This window comes from Chlorocebus sabaeus, unplaced genomic scaffold (genome assembly GCF_047675955.1).
Source record: "Chlorocebus sabaeus isolate Y175 unplaced genomic scaffold, mChlSab1.0.hap1 unalloc_scaffold_937, whole genome shotgun sequence".
Lineage (NCBI taxonomy): Eukaryota > Metazoa > Chordata > Mammalia > Primates > Cercopithecidae > Chlorocebus > Chlorocebus sabaeus.
The window spans coordinates 7,076-22,500 of record NW_027328300.1 but is presented as its reverse complement, the minus strand read 5'-3'; positions in this window follow the sequence as shown (position 1 = coordinate 22,500).

Here is a 15,425-nt window from a genome sequence, read left to right as displayed (position 1 = left end):
CGCGCCGGACGGAGTGCCACGCGCACCCGCCGCTCGCGGCAGCCTTCCCAATCCGCTAGGACGTCGGGCCCGGCCCAGCGGGATCCTCCCCCAACACGGAAGGGGGAGGCGCGGGCCACAGTAGACGACGAGCCGCACGCTCGGCCCCCACCGCGGGGTCCGGCGGAACCCTCACCGTTTCCCCAGCCTCATCCCGTCGAGGGGGGAGCAGCGGGGGAGGGCTCTCTGCAAGCGAGTCGCTACGGCAGCGCTACCACAACGCAGAGAGAGGCGGCAGGCCGGGGGATCCGGTACCCCAAGGCACGCCCTCTCGGATCGCTAGAGAAGGCTTTCTCACCGAGGGTGGGTCACACTCCCCACCCGCCAGTCGCCCCTCGTCGGGCCCACAGAGGCGCTCGGGGACACCTGGGGAAGGGAGGGGGCGTGTGGCGCGAGGAGAAGAAACCCGCGGCAACCTTGAGCGTTCACGGTCAGGGCAGGGGCCCAGCTGGCGCGCGTGCGCACAGCCCCCAAAGGCCCCCCCGCCGTCCACCCACCTCCTTTCTGCGAGGTAAAGCACCTCCAGTGAACCCACGCACGACCGGTCGGAGGCAGAACGGCAGCCCCTCGGCGGCCGGCCGGCGCACGCGTGGCCGGCCCGAGCCCACCGCGACCGCTCACACGGCCCGCGCTCACCCGCCAGAGGGGAGGCACGGGACGTGCGCTCGCCGGACCAGGCGGCGCCCTTCCCCGCGTGGGGGAGGGGCGCGTCTCACTCGACCGCCTCGGCCCACACCCAACGAACTCCCTCAGGACCCAACGCGCCGGCACCGTGGCGGCGACCGGAGGAGGGGGCGCTGGGGGTGGGAGCGACACACCACCGCTCGGCCTCGGGCACCTGAGGGACAACCCGGAGCGCTCCAGGAGCACCGCAAAAGACCCAGGCAGAGCCAGCGCTCGTGCAACGCCCGAGAGGGCAGCACGACGGGCCGGCGGGACAGCACCCCCACCGCCGCGGAGGGGGGCGGCCCGCGAGGCGACAACCACAAGAGGCGAAAGCGAGGGGTGCCTGCTGCGTCAGAGGACCCCGCCGACCCCCGCCGAACGCCACGAGGCAGACGGCGGGGGCGGGACAGCAAGGTCAGGCCGGGTTCCGCACCCCAGTGCCTCCCAACGCACCGCTCACAGGCGGGGACGAGAGACAGGGGGCCCCCGCGGGCGGGACGAGAAGAACGGGTCCCATTCACCATGAATGGCCGCCCCTCGCCCGCCGCGGCTCGGTCCCGGCCCGGGAGAGCACGACATCACCACATCAATCAGGGAAAGCAACCCCGGAGCGGGGTCGGTCGGTCAGTCAGCCACAGCCTCCCCGGAGGCCAGCGAGCAGATCAGCCTGACCACCCCCAGCTCCGGGGAAGGGGCGGCAGACAACCCGGCAGAGACGAGGAACGCCTGACACGCACGGCACGGAGCCAGCGGGAGTGGGGTTGTCACGGCCGCCCCAGGTGCCCACAGCAGGGAGCGCGCAGCGGCAGGGTAAGCCCGCGCCGCCTTCCCCGCCGCCCCCGGGTGGGTCAGAGACCCGGACCCAAGGCGGCACCGGGAGTCGGGACGCTCAGACGCACGAGAGACCAGGCACACACGGGCCCCAGCAGGCGGCTCCAGCACGAGCAGGGCCGGCTAGCCGGGTCACCGGGAGGCCCAGAGGCCCACCACGCATCCAGAGGCCCGACCTCTCCAGCGACAAGTCGCCAGAGGACAGCGTGTCAGCAATAACCCGGTGGCCCAAAATGCCGGCTCGGAGTGAAAGATATACCTCCCCAGGGGACAGGAGGTCGAGCCACCGACCACGCCGCCGGCCCAGGGAACCCGCGACACGGACATCTGTCCCCAAAATCGCCACCATCGCAGCCAGACACGGAGCACCCAGGGCCCTCTGGTCGACCCCAGGACACACGCCGGAGCAGCGCCGGGCCAGGGACGTCCTCCCGGCCACCCGTGCCACGCAGGGGCCGGCCCGTGTCTCCAGAGCGAGACTCGGAAGCGTTTTCGGCCGTCCTCTCGTACGACCGGGACACACGAGGGACCGAAGGCCGGCCAAGTGTGACCCCTCGGGCCGCACGCGCGCTCAGGGAGCGCTCTCCGACTCCCCACGGGGACTTGAAAACAAAAGGTCACGGCAGAGGGACGGCGGCCGGGCCCGGGGACCGCTCCCCGGCACCCGGGGGACGAGGCAGGACGGTCCCCGGCTCCCCACGGGGACTTGGGGAAAAAAAAATTCGGCCGCTGCCTCAGACGGCCAGGATGCGCGCGGGCCCGCGACCGGGCCGGGAAGGGTGTCCCCAGCCTCCCGCCCCAAGCCCGGTGGGTCCCCGCGGGTCGCGGGTCAGGCCTCGGGAGCTGAGCTGCGGCGTGCTGGTCGACCAACCCCGGCAGCCCCACACCCGGCTCAGGCCCGAAAGCGCAGCGACAACCTCTCCCCACATAAGCCTGCACGCCCGAGCTCTGACTCACAAGCGACGCGCCAGAGCTCTGGCGCGACCGGGACAGCCCGGCTGACGACCGCGGTGTTTCCGGAGCTCTGCCTAGCTCACAGCGGGGACGGTCCCCTCCCTCGGCAGCTGCCACCGCAGCTCCGGAAGCCAAGGGAACGATATAAAAGCGGCCGCCAGATGGAGTCCGACAACCGTCGCGAACGTCACCAAGACAGATCCGGATGGCAGGCCGGCCCGCCGACCGCGAAACCGAAACCGTGAGTCGAGAAACGCTATCCCGAGGCCGAAAACGCAGCCCCTCTACCCCAACCCCACAGAAACGGTCCCCAAAGCCTGTCTCTGCATCGACCGCGACAGAGTCAGAAGACAACCCACGGCGTGTGGATGTTCGGAGAGGCATCTCGGAGGGAGAAACAGCAAGCAAGGACTCGGTCGCGGGCCGTTGAGGACACAGGGAGACACAGATTGCCGTAGGCTCTTCCTGAATCCAGACAGAGACGGAGGGAGGGAGGGAGGGAGGCAGGGAGGGAGGGAGGGAATGGAGAGAAGAGACAGATGGTGAAAGGAAGGGAGGGAGGGAAGGGAGCAGGGAGAGAGGGAGGAAGGAAAAGGGAGAGAAAAGGGAGACCACGTGGAAAATGAAGATGATGAAACGTCACTTTTCAAAGGTTACATTTTTACAGGAGAGATGGAAAGGAAAGAAACCTGAAACAGAGAGAAAGAATGAGGAAAGAAGGGAAAAAGAAACAGAGGAAACAGAAAAGAAGGACAGAAACGGAATAAAAGAAATAAAGAAAGCACGGAAGAGAAACGAACAAGAGAGAAAGGGAGGGAGGCAGGGAGGGAGGGAGGGAGGGAGGGAGGAAAACATAGAGAGGGAGACAGAGAAAGAAAGAAGGGAAGAAAAACACAAAGGAGAGAAAGAAAGAAAAGACAAATAACAGCATAAATATTTGCATTTTTAGCTAAATATGAGATATAAAAATACATCAAAACAGATGAAAATATTTGTCTTGATCGAGACCATCCCGGCTAACATGGTGAAACCCCGTCTCTACTGAAAAATCCAAAAAACAAACTAGCCGGGCGAGGTGGCGGGTGCCTGTAGTCCCAGCTACTTGGGAGGCTGAGGCAGGAGAATGGCGTGAAGCCGGGAGGCGGAGCTTGCAGTGAGTTGAGATCCGGCCACTGCACTTCAGCCTGAGCGACAGAGCGAGACTCCGTCTCAAAAAAAAAAAAAAAAAAAAAAAAAAAAAATGAATAAATAAATAAATAAATACATACATACATACATACATACATACATACATAAAAAAAGAAAGAAAGAAAGAAAATATTTGTATTTATACACATGAATGAATAGATGAAAATAAATACATAAAAAATAAAATAACATGAGCAAATAGGCCAGGCACGGTGGCTGACGCCTGTGATCCCAGCACTTTCAGAGGCTGGGAGAGAGAGAGAGAGAAAATGAAGGAAAGAAAGGAAGAAAGGAAGAAAGAAAGGAAGGAAGGAAGGAAGGAAGGAAGGAAGGAAGGAAGGAAGGAAGGAAGACAGACAAAGAAAGAGAGAGAGAAAGAAAGAGAAAAAGAGAAAGAGAGAAAGAAGGAAAGAAAGAGAGAAAGAAAGAAAGAAAGAAAGAAGAAAGAGAGAGAGAGGGAGAAAAACAGCGAGAAAGAAAGACGAGAGAAGAAAGAAAAAAAGAAGACAGAGGAAAGACAGACAGGAAGAAAGGCAAAGCAAGAAAGCAAGAAAACAAGACAGCAAGAAAGCATGACAGAAAGATAGAAAGAGACAGAAAGAAAAAGCAAGAAAGCAACAAAGAAAGAGAGGGGGGGAGTGGGAGAGGCGAATCTCTCTGCTTTCACTACATGCGGGGAGAATCAGGAAAGCCCCCACTAAACAACAAGGCCGGAAGTGGAGCTGCCATCTGTGAAATCCGAGCAGAAGAGTCCACACGGGTTAAAGACACGAAGAAAGACAGGGAAACAACTGCTCAAAGAGAAGAACAATCTGGCCCAGCCAGGGCCTGTCTCCTGAAGTTGTCTGGGCAACGAGGGAGTGGGACGGAGGGAGGGAGGGCCTCCGAGGCTCGTGTCAAACAATAAACGAGAATAACATAAAAGGAAGTTAAAAAAAAACATTACGCATCATTCGTAGCATCACTGACGCCTCGAAAGGCGAGAGGCATATGTTTATGTCACTGTGGGACTGTTGTCTTTTTTCTTTCCTTTTTTTTTTCTTCCCTCTCTTCCCGGAAACTCACTTTTTAATTATTTCCTTTTCCTTGTCCTTTTTAGTTTTATTTTTTATTTTACTTTCATTTTTATTCGTTTATGTATTAATTTATTAGTAGTAGTAGTATTTTTTGGAGAGGTTGCCTCGCTCTCTCGCCCAGGCTGGTGTACAGCGGCGCGATCTCGGCTCACTGCAACCTCCGCCTCCCAGGTTCAAGCGATTCTCCTGCCTCAGCTCGGCCTCCCGAGTAGCTGAGATTACAGACGCGCACGACCATGCCCGGCTAATTTTTGGTCTTTTGACTGGAGACGGACGGGGTTTCACCATACTGGCCCTGCTGATCTGACCACCTCGTGATCCAGCGATCCACCGCCCCCGGCGTCCCAAAGCGCTGGGATGACAGGCTTGAGCCACCGCGCCGGGCCGAGTTATTCATTTTATTTTCTTCCTAATTTTTAATTGTATGTATGCATGCATGCATGCATGCATGCATGTATGTATGTATGTATGCATGTATCCATCCTTTCTTATTTTTTGAGACGGACAGAGAGACACAGTGAGAAACAGAGAGAGAGAGAGAGAGAGAGAGAGAGAGAGAGAGAGAGAGAGAGTGAGAGACCTCCCCTTGGGCCTCAATGGTCTTTGCAATGTCCTTTCTTCAGAGATTCTGCAAACACAGTGTTTCCAACATTTTGAATCCAAAGAAAAGTTTAACTCTGTAACATGTATCCACAGATCACTAATCAGTCCCGATGATAGTTTATTTCTGGTTTTTCTCTGGGGAGTGTCGGTTTTTCTCCACAGGTTTCAAGGGGCTCCCAAAGTCCCTTCGCCGATTCCCTTAAGAAGAATATTTCCAAACCGACGTATCAAAAGAACGCTTTCACTTTGTGAGAGGAATCCCCACATTACAAAACCGTTTCACACATAGGCTCTCTTCAGTTTTTATCTGGGGATAATCTGTTTTTCACCCTAGGCCTCAATTGCAGCCCACATTATTTTCACAGATTCTACTAAAAGAGTGCTTCCAATCCGCTGAGTCCAAATACAGTTGTACCTCTGTGCGAGGAATCCACACACAAAGCAGTTTCTCAGGTAGCTTCCTTCTAGCTGTTATCAGGAAATATGTGCTTTTCCACCATTGGCCTCAAAGGAGTCCCAAATATCCTTTTGCAGATTCTACCACAGAAGTGTTTCCAACCTGCTGAACCGAAACACGGGTTTAACTCTGTGAGATGAATCCACATCTCACAAAGCCAATTCACAGATAGCTTCTTTCTACTGCTTCTCTGGGGATATTTGATTTTTCAACATAGGCCTCCATGGGCTCCCAAATATGCCTTGGCAAATTCTAGAGAAAGCGTGTTTCCAACACGTGAATCAAAAGAAAGGTTTAACTCTGTGAGATGCATCCAGTCACGCAAAGCAGTTTCACAGATCGTTTCGCTTCTTCATGGCTTTTCTCGGGGGGACAATCTGGTTTGGACAACCGGAATTAATGGGCTTGGAAATGTCTTCCCACACACTCAACAAAAAGAGCATTTCCAACCTGCTGACTCACACACACACACACAAACAAACAAAGAATACGTTCTGCGCTGGCAGATAAATCCAGACATCACGAAGCAGATTCAATGAAATATTCTCTCTGGTCTTTGTCTGGGGATATTCAGTTTGTCACCATAGGCCTCAAGGGCTCCCACACGTCCCTTTGGAATCTCTACAAAGAGAGCGTCTCCAACCCGCCTAATCAAAAGAAAGGTGTAACTCTTTAGGATGAGTCCACACATCGCAAAGCAGTTTCTCAAATACATTCTTTCTCATTTTTATCTGGGAATATTTGGTTATTCGCCATAGGCCTAAAGGGGCTCCCAAAAATCCGTTCAGAGAGACTGCCAAAAAAAAGTGTTTCTAACATGATGAATCAAAAGAATGGTTTATCGCTGAGAGATCAATCTGCGCATCACGAATCAATTTGACAGATAGCGTCTTTCTTGTTTCAATCTGTGGATATTCTGTTTTTCAACGTAGGCCTCAATGGGTTTCCAAATGTCCCTTCACAGATTCTACAGAAAGCGTGTTTCCAACCTCCTGGTTCAACAGATGTATCCGTTCGAGGTGAATCCACACGTCAAGAAGCAGTTTCACCAGTAGCATTTTTTCTCGTTTTCATCTGGGGATGTTCAGTGTCACCATAAGCCACAAAGGGCTCCCAAATGTCCCTTTGAAGATTCTGCCAAAAAACTGCTTCCAATCGGCCGCGTGCAGTGGCTCACGCCTGTCATCCCAGCATTTTGGGAGGCAGAGGTGGGTGGATCACCTGAGGTCAGGAGTTCAAGACCAGCCTGGCCAAAACGATGAAACCCCATCTCTACCAAGAATACAAAAAATTAGCCGGGCCTGGTAGCGGGTGCCTGTAACCCCAACTACTTGGGAGGCTGAGGCAGGAGAATCCCTTCAACTGGGAGGCAGAGGTTGCAGCGAGCCGAGATGGTGTCACTGCACTCCAGCCTGGGGGACAGAGTGAGACTCTGTCAAAACACACACACACACACACACACACACACACACACACACACCCCCCCCAAAATGCTTCCAATCTGCTGAATCAACAGAAAGATGTAACTCTGTCAGAGGAATCTACACATCGCAAAGCAGTTTTGCAGATAGCTTCTTGTTAGTTTTTATCTACCGATTTTCTGTTTTTCACCCTAGGCCTCAAACAGCTCCCAAATGCCCTTTTGTAGATTCTACAAAAGGGGCGCTTCCAACCTGGTATATCAAAAGAAAGGTTTCACTCTGTGAGATGAATCCACACACCACAAAGCAGTTTCAGAGACAGCTTCTTTCTAGTTTTCATTTGGGGATATTCGGTTTTTCACAGTAGGCCTCAATGGGCTCCCAAAGGCATATTCGCGGATTCTACAGAAAGACTGCTTCAAACCTCCTAAATCAAAAATTTGTTGTAATTCTGTGGCATGAATCCACACATCACAAAGCAGTATCATAGAGAGCTGCTTTATTATTTCTGGGGTGGGGATGTTCGCTTTCTCACAATAGGCCCCAATGGGCTCCCAAATGTCCATGCTGCTTCCAAACTGCTGAATCCAAAGGCAGTTTTAACTCTGTATGAGGAATCCACACAACAGAAAGCTGTTTCATGAAGACCTTCTCTCTCGTTTTTATCTGAAAACATAAGATTTTTTCACCATACGACACAAGGGTCTCCTAAATGTACATAGACAGATTCTACAAAAAAATCCTTCCAACCTGCTGATTCAAAAGAAAGGTTTAACTCTGTGAGACGAATACACACACTACAAAGCAGTTTCACAGAGAATGGTGTTTTTTTGTGTGTTTGTTAGTTTGTTTGTGTTTTGGTTTGCTTTTTTGTTTTTTGCTTTTTTTTTGAGACGCAGTTTCGCGCCTGTTGCTCAGACTGGAGCGCAATGGCGCCATCTCGCCTCACTGCGATCTCCGCCTCCCAGGTTCAAGCAATTCTCCTGCCTCAGTTTCCCTTCCCGAGTAGCTGGGATTACAGGCATGTGCCACTGCGCCCCGCTAATTTGGTATTTTCAGTAGAGACGGGGTTTCTCCATGTGGGTCAGGCTGGTCTCGAACTGCCGACCTCAGGTGATCTGCCCGCCTCGGCCTCCCAAAGTGCTGGGAGGACAGGCGTGAGCCACCACGCCCGTACTACTTTATTGTACATAATACAATACATAAATTGTATTGTATTTACATTTATGTATTGATTGATTGATTGATTTACTTACTTATGCTGCCTGATCAAAGGTCACTCCGGCCCAGTCGTCAAAGTGGCCATTTCCTAGGCAACCAAGAAGGGGGGAGCTTGGAGGTGGGGGCGGGGGCGGTGGAGAAGACACAGTTGCCCCAGGCTGTGCGCAGGCGGCCTGAGCTTCCTTCCTCTGTTGAGGCCTCCATTTTCAGAGTAACAGTGGCCGCTAGGTGATGCCCGACGTCTGCCAATGAGACTGTCAGCCTGGAATGAATTGGGATCGCCTGGAGGGGGAGGCGGGAGGCGGAAGGATGGAGGCCCCCACAGCACAGTGGGTCACCGCGCCCTCCCAGGCGATCCCCACAACTAATCGACCAGGGCCCCTGGGGGCACACAGCCTAAGACCCCCCCCACCCATCGGATCATCTGGAACTTCTGTCCGTCCGGAGACGAGAGACGAGAGACGAGAGACGAGAGACGAGAGACCGACTGGAAATTCTCTCGGTCAAGGTCCAAACCTAAAAGAATCACTGACACAGACATCAGGACTAACAAAGACAATTTGTAAAAGTTTCCGTGTTTTGGGTGAATCCGTGTATTTCTGTATCACAAAATTACTGATTTTGAACGTTGCGGTTTTTCTACTCCTTACGTGTACGGTCCTGTGATAGACAGACCAGGGGACTCCTCAGCTCGGAGTCCATGAGGCCAGAAGCTGACATCCTAAATTTCTATGTAGAATGAATGTAAGCAGGCCAACCAAACACTGTGCCGTAAAACTGTCCGGAAGACAAGCGGTGGTGGTTGGGGGGCGGATGGGGGGGGGGGGGGGGAGCCGGGTGCGGTACGCTCACGCCTGTCATCCCCGCACTTTGGGAGGCCGAGGGCAGGCGGATCCCTCGAGATGGTGGCCATTGCACTCCAGCGTGGGCAACAAGAGTGAAAACTCCGTCCAAAACAAGAACAACAACAGAAACGTTAAGTGCTGTCTGCTGTTATTTTTGCTTCCCACCCTGAGAAGAACATAATACAGCTGCTGTCTACCTGCCTGCCTGCCTGCCTGCCTGCGTGTCTGTCTGTCTGTCTGTCTGTCTGTCTGTCTGTCTGTCTGTGACAGGGTCTCGCTCTGTCTTTCGCCCAGGCTGGAGTGCACTGACACCATTATGGCTCACTGCAGCCTCAACTTCCCCGGGGTTAGGGGATTCCTCTAAGGGATCCTATGGATGGCCTCGGCCTCCCAAAGTGTTGGGGTTACAGGCGTGAGCCACCAGCACCCGGCCTGAGTTCACACATCTGGTCTCACTGCGTCTTAACCAGACGCCCGTGAAGAACTCAAGTCAAGAGAGAGAGAGTCGGCAAGAGACTTTCAGCATTCTCTCCCAAAACCAGTGAGGTGGATGGCGGCCGTGTGTCCCAAGCTCCTGTGGTTTTAGGTGGCCACGCGTAGAGGATAGATTTCAAATGTTTCCAGAGAGGCGCAAGCCACAGTCATTCAGGACATCCGAGCGCGAGATGGGGTTTCTGACAGCGACTTAAGGGCCAGGAAGGGCCAGAGTCTGCCAAGGCCCTCGTTCTAGGGTGGGGCCGATGGAACCCCAGGCAGAGGGAGCCAGCGGTCCGCACAGAGAGAGCTCCAGCCCTAGGCCCCACCGTGCAGACCGACTCAGAAGAAAGAGAGTCCCTCGTCCTACATATGTCACATCCCTCCACCGAACTTGGGAGCGGATCCGCTTTCCAAACATGAGGTGACTCTCGGTTTGAAATGGATCACAAGGGGCCGGGCTTTCCAGAGTCGGCATGATAAAGAAGTCATTCTGTGGCACAGAACGAGGTGTGGCTCTTATCGAGACTCTACAGTGAAAGGCAGTGAAACAGGGCGAAACCCCGTGTCTACTACAAATTAAAAGAGGAGCCGGGCATGGTGCCGCTGAAGGCAGGAGAATCGCTGGGACCCGGGAGGCAGAGGTTGCAGTGAGCTGAGATCATGCCACTGCACTCCAGTCGGGGGGACAGAGCGAGACCGCATCTCAGAAACAAACTCACAAAGCCAATCAAGGTGTTTAACGCAACGAGTCACCCTCGGGTCTCTTGACAGGATACGTCCAGCACCCGGGAAAACAGGGAAACGTCGAGGGGTGGGGTGGAATCTATTTTGTGGCCTCAAGGGAGGGTTTGAGAGATACTCCCGGAAACGTGACTGCCTAAGGAAGCCCCTCCGCCCAAGAAGCGAGATTCATTTCTAGCCTGTAGCCACCCACGAGGGAGAATCGGGCTCTCTACAGAACCCCCCCCCCACCCCCCGACCCACCCCCCGACTCGTGAAATGGTCTCTCTCACTCCGTCAGGCTCTATTCACGCCGTGTGGTTTTGTAACCTCCAGCGCGTGTGCGTGGGGTGGGGGATGGGATGGGGTGGGGGCGGCTGTGGACAGAGGAAGGGAAAAAGCGATGGTGTCCCACGGGTGCCCGGGACCGTGGGTCGTGGTTGGGGTCGCCAGAGCCTAGGGAACTCATCGCCTGTCAGGACGTCTCCCCTCCACGTCCCCTCTCTGCCCTACGCTCCGCATCTTCGCAGTTCAGTGGAGACCTGGTGGATGGAAGTCGCCGTCCCTTTGGACTTTAACCGAGGAAGGCCGGGCTCCCAAGTGTCTCCCGGTAGTTGGGGCCTCGGGCAGGCTCGCCAGGATGCTGACGGTGATGGTGATGGTGATGGTGATGGTGATGGTGATGGTGACGGGTGATGTACGTTGGAGGCCTCGGGCCAATGCACAGGGATGCCTTTGACCTCGTTGGGAGAGGTCAGCTTTGCGGAGTCCCGTGCATCCTTCCGGAGACTCATCCAGCGCTAGCAAGCATGGTCCCGAGGATCCCAGCTCTCAGCAGAGGCACTTTTGTTCACACAGAATCCTGGGCAGGCAAGGTCTCAGCAGGCTTAGGCCTCCTAGCCAAGAGGCCGAAGCCACTTCTGGGATATTTTCACAGAGCCAGTGGTTCTTTGAAGTGCTTTCAGATACAGATTTGAGAAGTGCTTGCAGATACAGATTTGAGACAGAACGGACAGGGCTTGGTCCCAGGTCCTTTAGGACACGGGCAGAGGCACATTGAGAAAACCCTCCCAGCATCCTAGGTGAACAGAGGTATGATTTTTTTGAGACACTCGAGGGAGAAGCAACCCCAGATTTTAGGGTGGTATCTTTATTATTATGTAGTATCTCTGAGGTATCCAAGTCCAGAAATCAACTCACCACTTCTGTACAGCATTCTGTGGGAAGATCAAATCTGGGGTGTCTAAAGTTAAGAATTGAGGCCTTGGTACTGGATTACATTAGAGGTACTTGAGCTCTTTTGGCAAAGAAAGAGAAGGTGGGAGATAGCGAGAGCGAGAGAGAGACAGACAGAGATACAAAGATACACACAGAGAGAGACAGAGAGAGAGAGAGACAGAGAGAGAGACAGAGAGAAACAGACCAAAAGGGAGAGAGAGAGACAGACAGAGAGAGAGACAGACAGACAGGCAGGCAGGCACACAGGCAGGCAGAGAAACAAAGTAAGACAAAAGACAGACAGAGAGAAGAGAGAGAGAGAGAGAGAGAGAGAGAGAGAGAGAGAGAGAGAGAGAGAGAGAGAGAAAGGGACAGAGACGCACTGAGACAGAGAAACAGACAGAAAGAGGGAGCGACAGGCAGAGAAAGAGAATCAGACAGAAGACAGACACAGTGAGAGAAACACAGGCAGAGAGAGACAGAGAGACACAGACAGGGAGAGAGAGACAAAGCCACAGACTGAAAGACAGGCAGAGAAATAGAGTAAGACAGAAGACAGACACAGGGAGAGAGACAGGCGCAGAGAGAGAGAGAGAGAGAGAGAGAGAGAGAGAGAGAGAGAGACAGAGATGGACAGAGAGAGACGGAGAGAAACGCATAGAAAGAGGGGGGGAGAGAGAGAGACAGAGAGAAACAGACAGACAGGGGGAGAGAAAGACAGAGAAAGAGAGAGAGAGAGAGAGACAGACAGACAGACAGGAAGAGAAAGAGACTAAGGCAGAAGACCGACACGGAGAGAGCGAGCGACAGAGAGACAGAGAGAGAGAGAGAGAGAGAGAGAGAGAGAGAGAGAGAGAGACAGACAGGCAGAGAGAGAGAGAGAGAGAGAGAGAGAGAGAGAGACAAACAGACAGGCAGAGAGAGAGAGAGAGAGAGAGAGAGAGAAACAGACAGGCAGAGAGAGAGAGAGAGAGAGAGAGAGAGAGAGAGAGAGAGAGAAACAGACAGGCAGAGAGAGAGAGAGAGAGAGAAGGCAGACAGAGACAGACAGAGAGACAGACAGACAAAGACAGAGAGGGACAGAGAGAGACAGAGAGAAACACACAGAAAGAGAGAGAGAGAGAGAGAGAGAGAGAGAGAGAGAGAGAGAGAGAAACAGACAGACGGGAGAGAGAGACAGAGAGAGACAGACAGACAGACAGACAGGAAGAGAAAGAGAGTAAGACAGAAGACAGACACACAGAGAGAAATAGGCAGAGAGAGAGAGAGAGAGAGAGAGAGACAGACAGAGATGGGCAGAGAGAGATAGTGAGAAACAGACAGAGAGAGAGAGAAGCAAACAGATGGGGGGGGAGAGAGAGAGAGAGAGGCACACAGAGAGAGAGAGGGAGAAGACAGACAGAGAAAGAGAGACACAGACACAGACAGAGAGACGGAGAGAGGAGGAGGAAGGGCGTGCTCAAGAAATAATTACACATATTTTATAATGCTTTTGATCCCATAAACGGTGGCCGGGGTATGCTTTGAAAACAACAACAGCAACAACAGCAACAAGAGCAGCAGCAGCAGCAGGAGCAGCAGGAGCATCTGCTTATGGATTTCTAGAAAATAAGATCTCATGAAGTATAGTACACATCAACCGGCTCTCACTACATGTCGAGAGAGTCACAAATGCACTAGTTAACAACAGGAGAAAACAGCAGCTAACCTGTCTTGGGGAAAATACACGTCTTCCTGAAAATTGGGGATTTCTTTTTTTTTTTTTTTTTTTTTTTTTTTGAGACGGAGTCTGGCTCTGTTGCCCAGGCTGGAGTGCAGTGGCCGGATCTCAGCTCCCTGCAAGCCCCGCCTCCCGAGTTCACGCCATTCTCCTGCCTCAGCCTCCCGAGTAGCTGGGAGTACAGGCGCCCGCCACCTCGCCGGGCTAATTTTTTTTTTGTATTTTAGTAGAGACGGGGTTTCACCGTGTTAGCCAGGATGGTCTCGATCTCCTGACCTCGTGATCCGCCCGTCTCGGCCTCCCAAAGTGCTGGGATGACAGGCTTGAGCCACCGTGCCCGGCCGAAAATTGGGGATTTCTACTGCACCTGAAAAGAAACAAATAAGAACAAGGAAAAACACAAACAAAACAAAACAAGCCAACAAACACGGGCCAAGGCACCGTCCCTGGAAATCTTTTTTTTTTTTTTTTTTTTTTTTTGAGACGGAGTCTTGCTCTGTGGCCCAGGCTGGAGGGCAGTGGCCGGATCTCAGCTCACTGCAAGCTCCGCCTCCGGGTTCACGCCTTTCTCCTGCCTCAGCCTCCCGAGTAGCTGGGACTACAGGCGCCCGCCACCTCGCCCGGCTAGTTTTTTGTATTTTTTAGTAGAGACGGGTTTTCACCGTGTTAGCCAGGATGGTCTCGATCTCCTGACCTCGTGATCCACCCGTTTCGGCCTCCCAAAGTGCTGGGATGACAGACTTGAGCCACCGCGCCCGGCCCCCTGGAAATCTTAAGTGAGCAGAGTGTTAGTTTTCAGAAAGCGTTTCTACTTGGGGCAAGTACTAAGAAGGCCCATACTAGAGCTGTGACGCCCTTCCCATTGTGGAAATATGCTGGCGGGAGGGAGGGAGGAGAAGAGAAAACATCATGATCAAAGGTGATTGAGACCCAGCCGGGGTGAAGCTTTCCTACGGAGGGAGGCCTGAGGAGCGAAGGCGGGAGGGGGAGAAACCCCACAACTCCAGACCAGCCCGATTGCCCACACGGGTCAAGGGCTATGCCATCGGCCCAAGCTGCCTCTGGGGAAGTGGGACCGTGCCGCCCCCCCATCTCAAAAAACGGTGGCCACTGAGTGAGGCCTGACTACCACCGATGCAAATGTCAGCCTGGCAAGAATGAGATCGCCGGCAAGGGGTGGGGGAGGGGGAGAGAAGATGGAGGCACACCCGGCTGGCTCCGGAACGTTTCCAAGCAGGATGTTGGGAGGCGGGGGGTGGGGAGGTTGAGGGGAACCCACCTCACTGACTCACTAAATTCAGGTAAAGGAACGTGGGGGAGGGGTGGAGCCGCGGGGGTGGTGGGGGGGCGACTTGAAAATTAAACTGACCCCTCATACAGCCCAAGTCGAAGAGTCTATGCGCATTAAAGAAACCAACACACAAAGAAAACTAAAGCGACGATAAAAGAACAACAGGGGCCGGGCGCGGTGGCTCAAGCCTGTCATCCCAGCACTTTGGGAGGCCGAGACGGGCGGATCACGAGGTCAGGAGATCGAGACCATCCTGGCTAACACGGTGAAACCCCGTCTCTACTAAAATACAAAAAAAAATTAGCCGGGCGAGGTGGCGGGCGCCTGGAGTCCCAGCTACTCCGGAGGCTGAGGCAGGAGAATGGCGTAAACCTGGGAGGCGGAGCTTGCAGTGAGCCGAGATCGGGCCACTGCAGTCCAGCCCGGGCTACAGAGCCAGACTCCGTCTCAAAAAAAAAAAAAAAAAAAAAAGAACAATAGGGCCCCCGCCAGGGCGGAGGTTACCTAGGCAACGAGGGAGAGAGGGAGGGGCCTCCAGAAGGGAGGGCGAGAAACCGGTTGCCCCAGGCTCGGTGAAGTTTCGGCGAGACCTCCCTCCGTGCCACCTCGACTTTCAGTAACAGTGGCCGCTAGGTGATGCCCGAAGACAACCGATGCCTGCAAGTGTCAGTCGTCACGGAAAAAGAAGCAAAGGATGG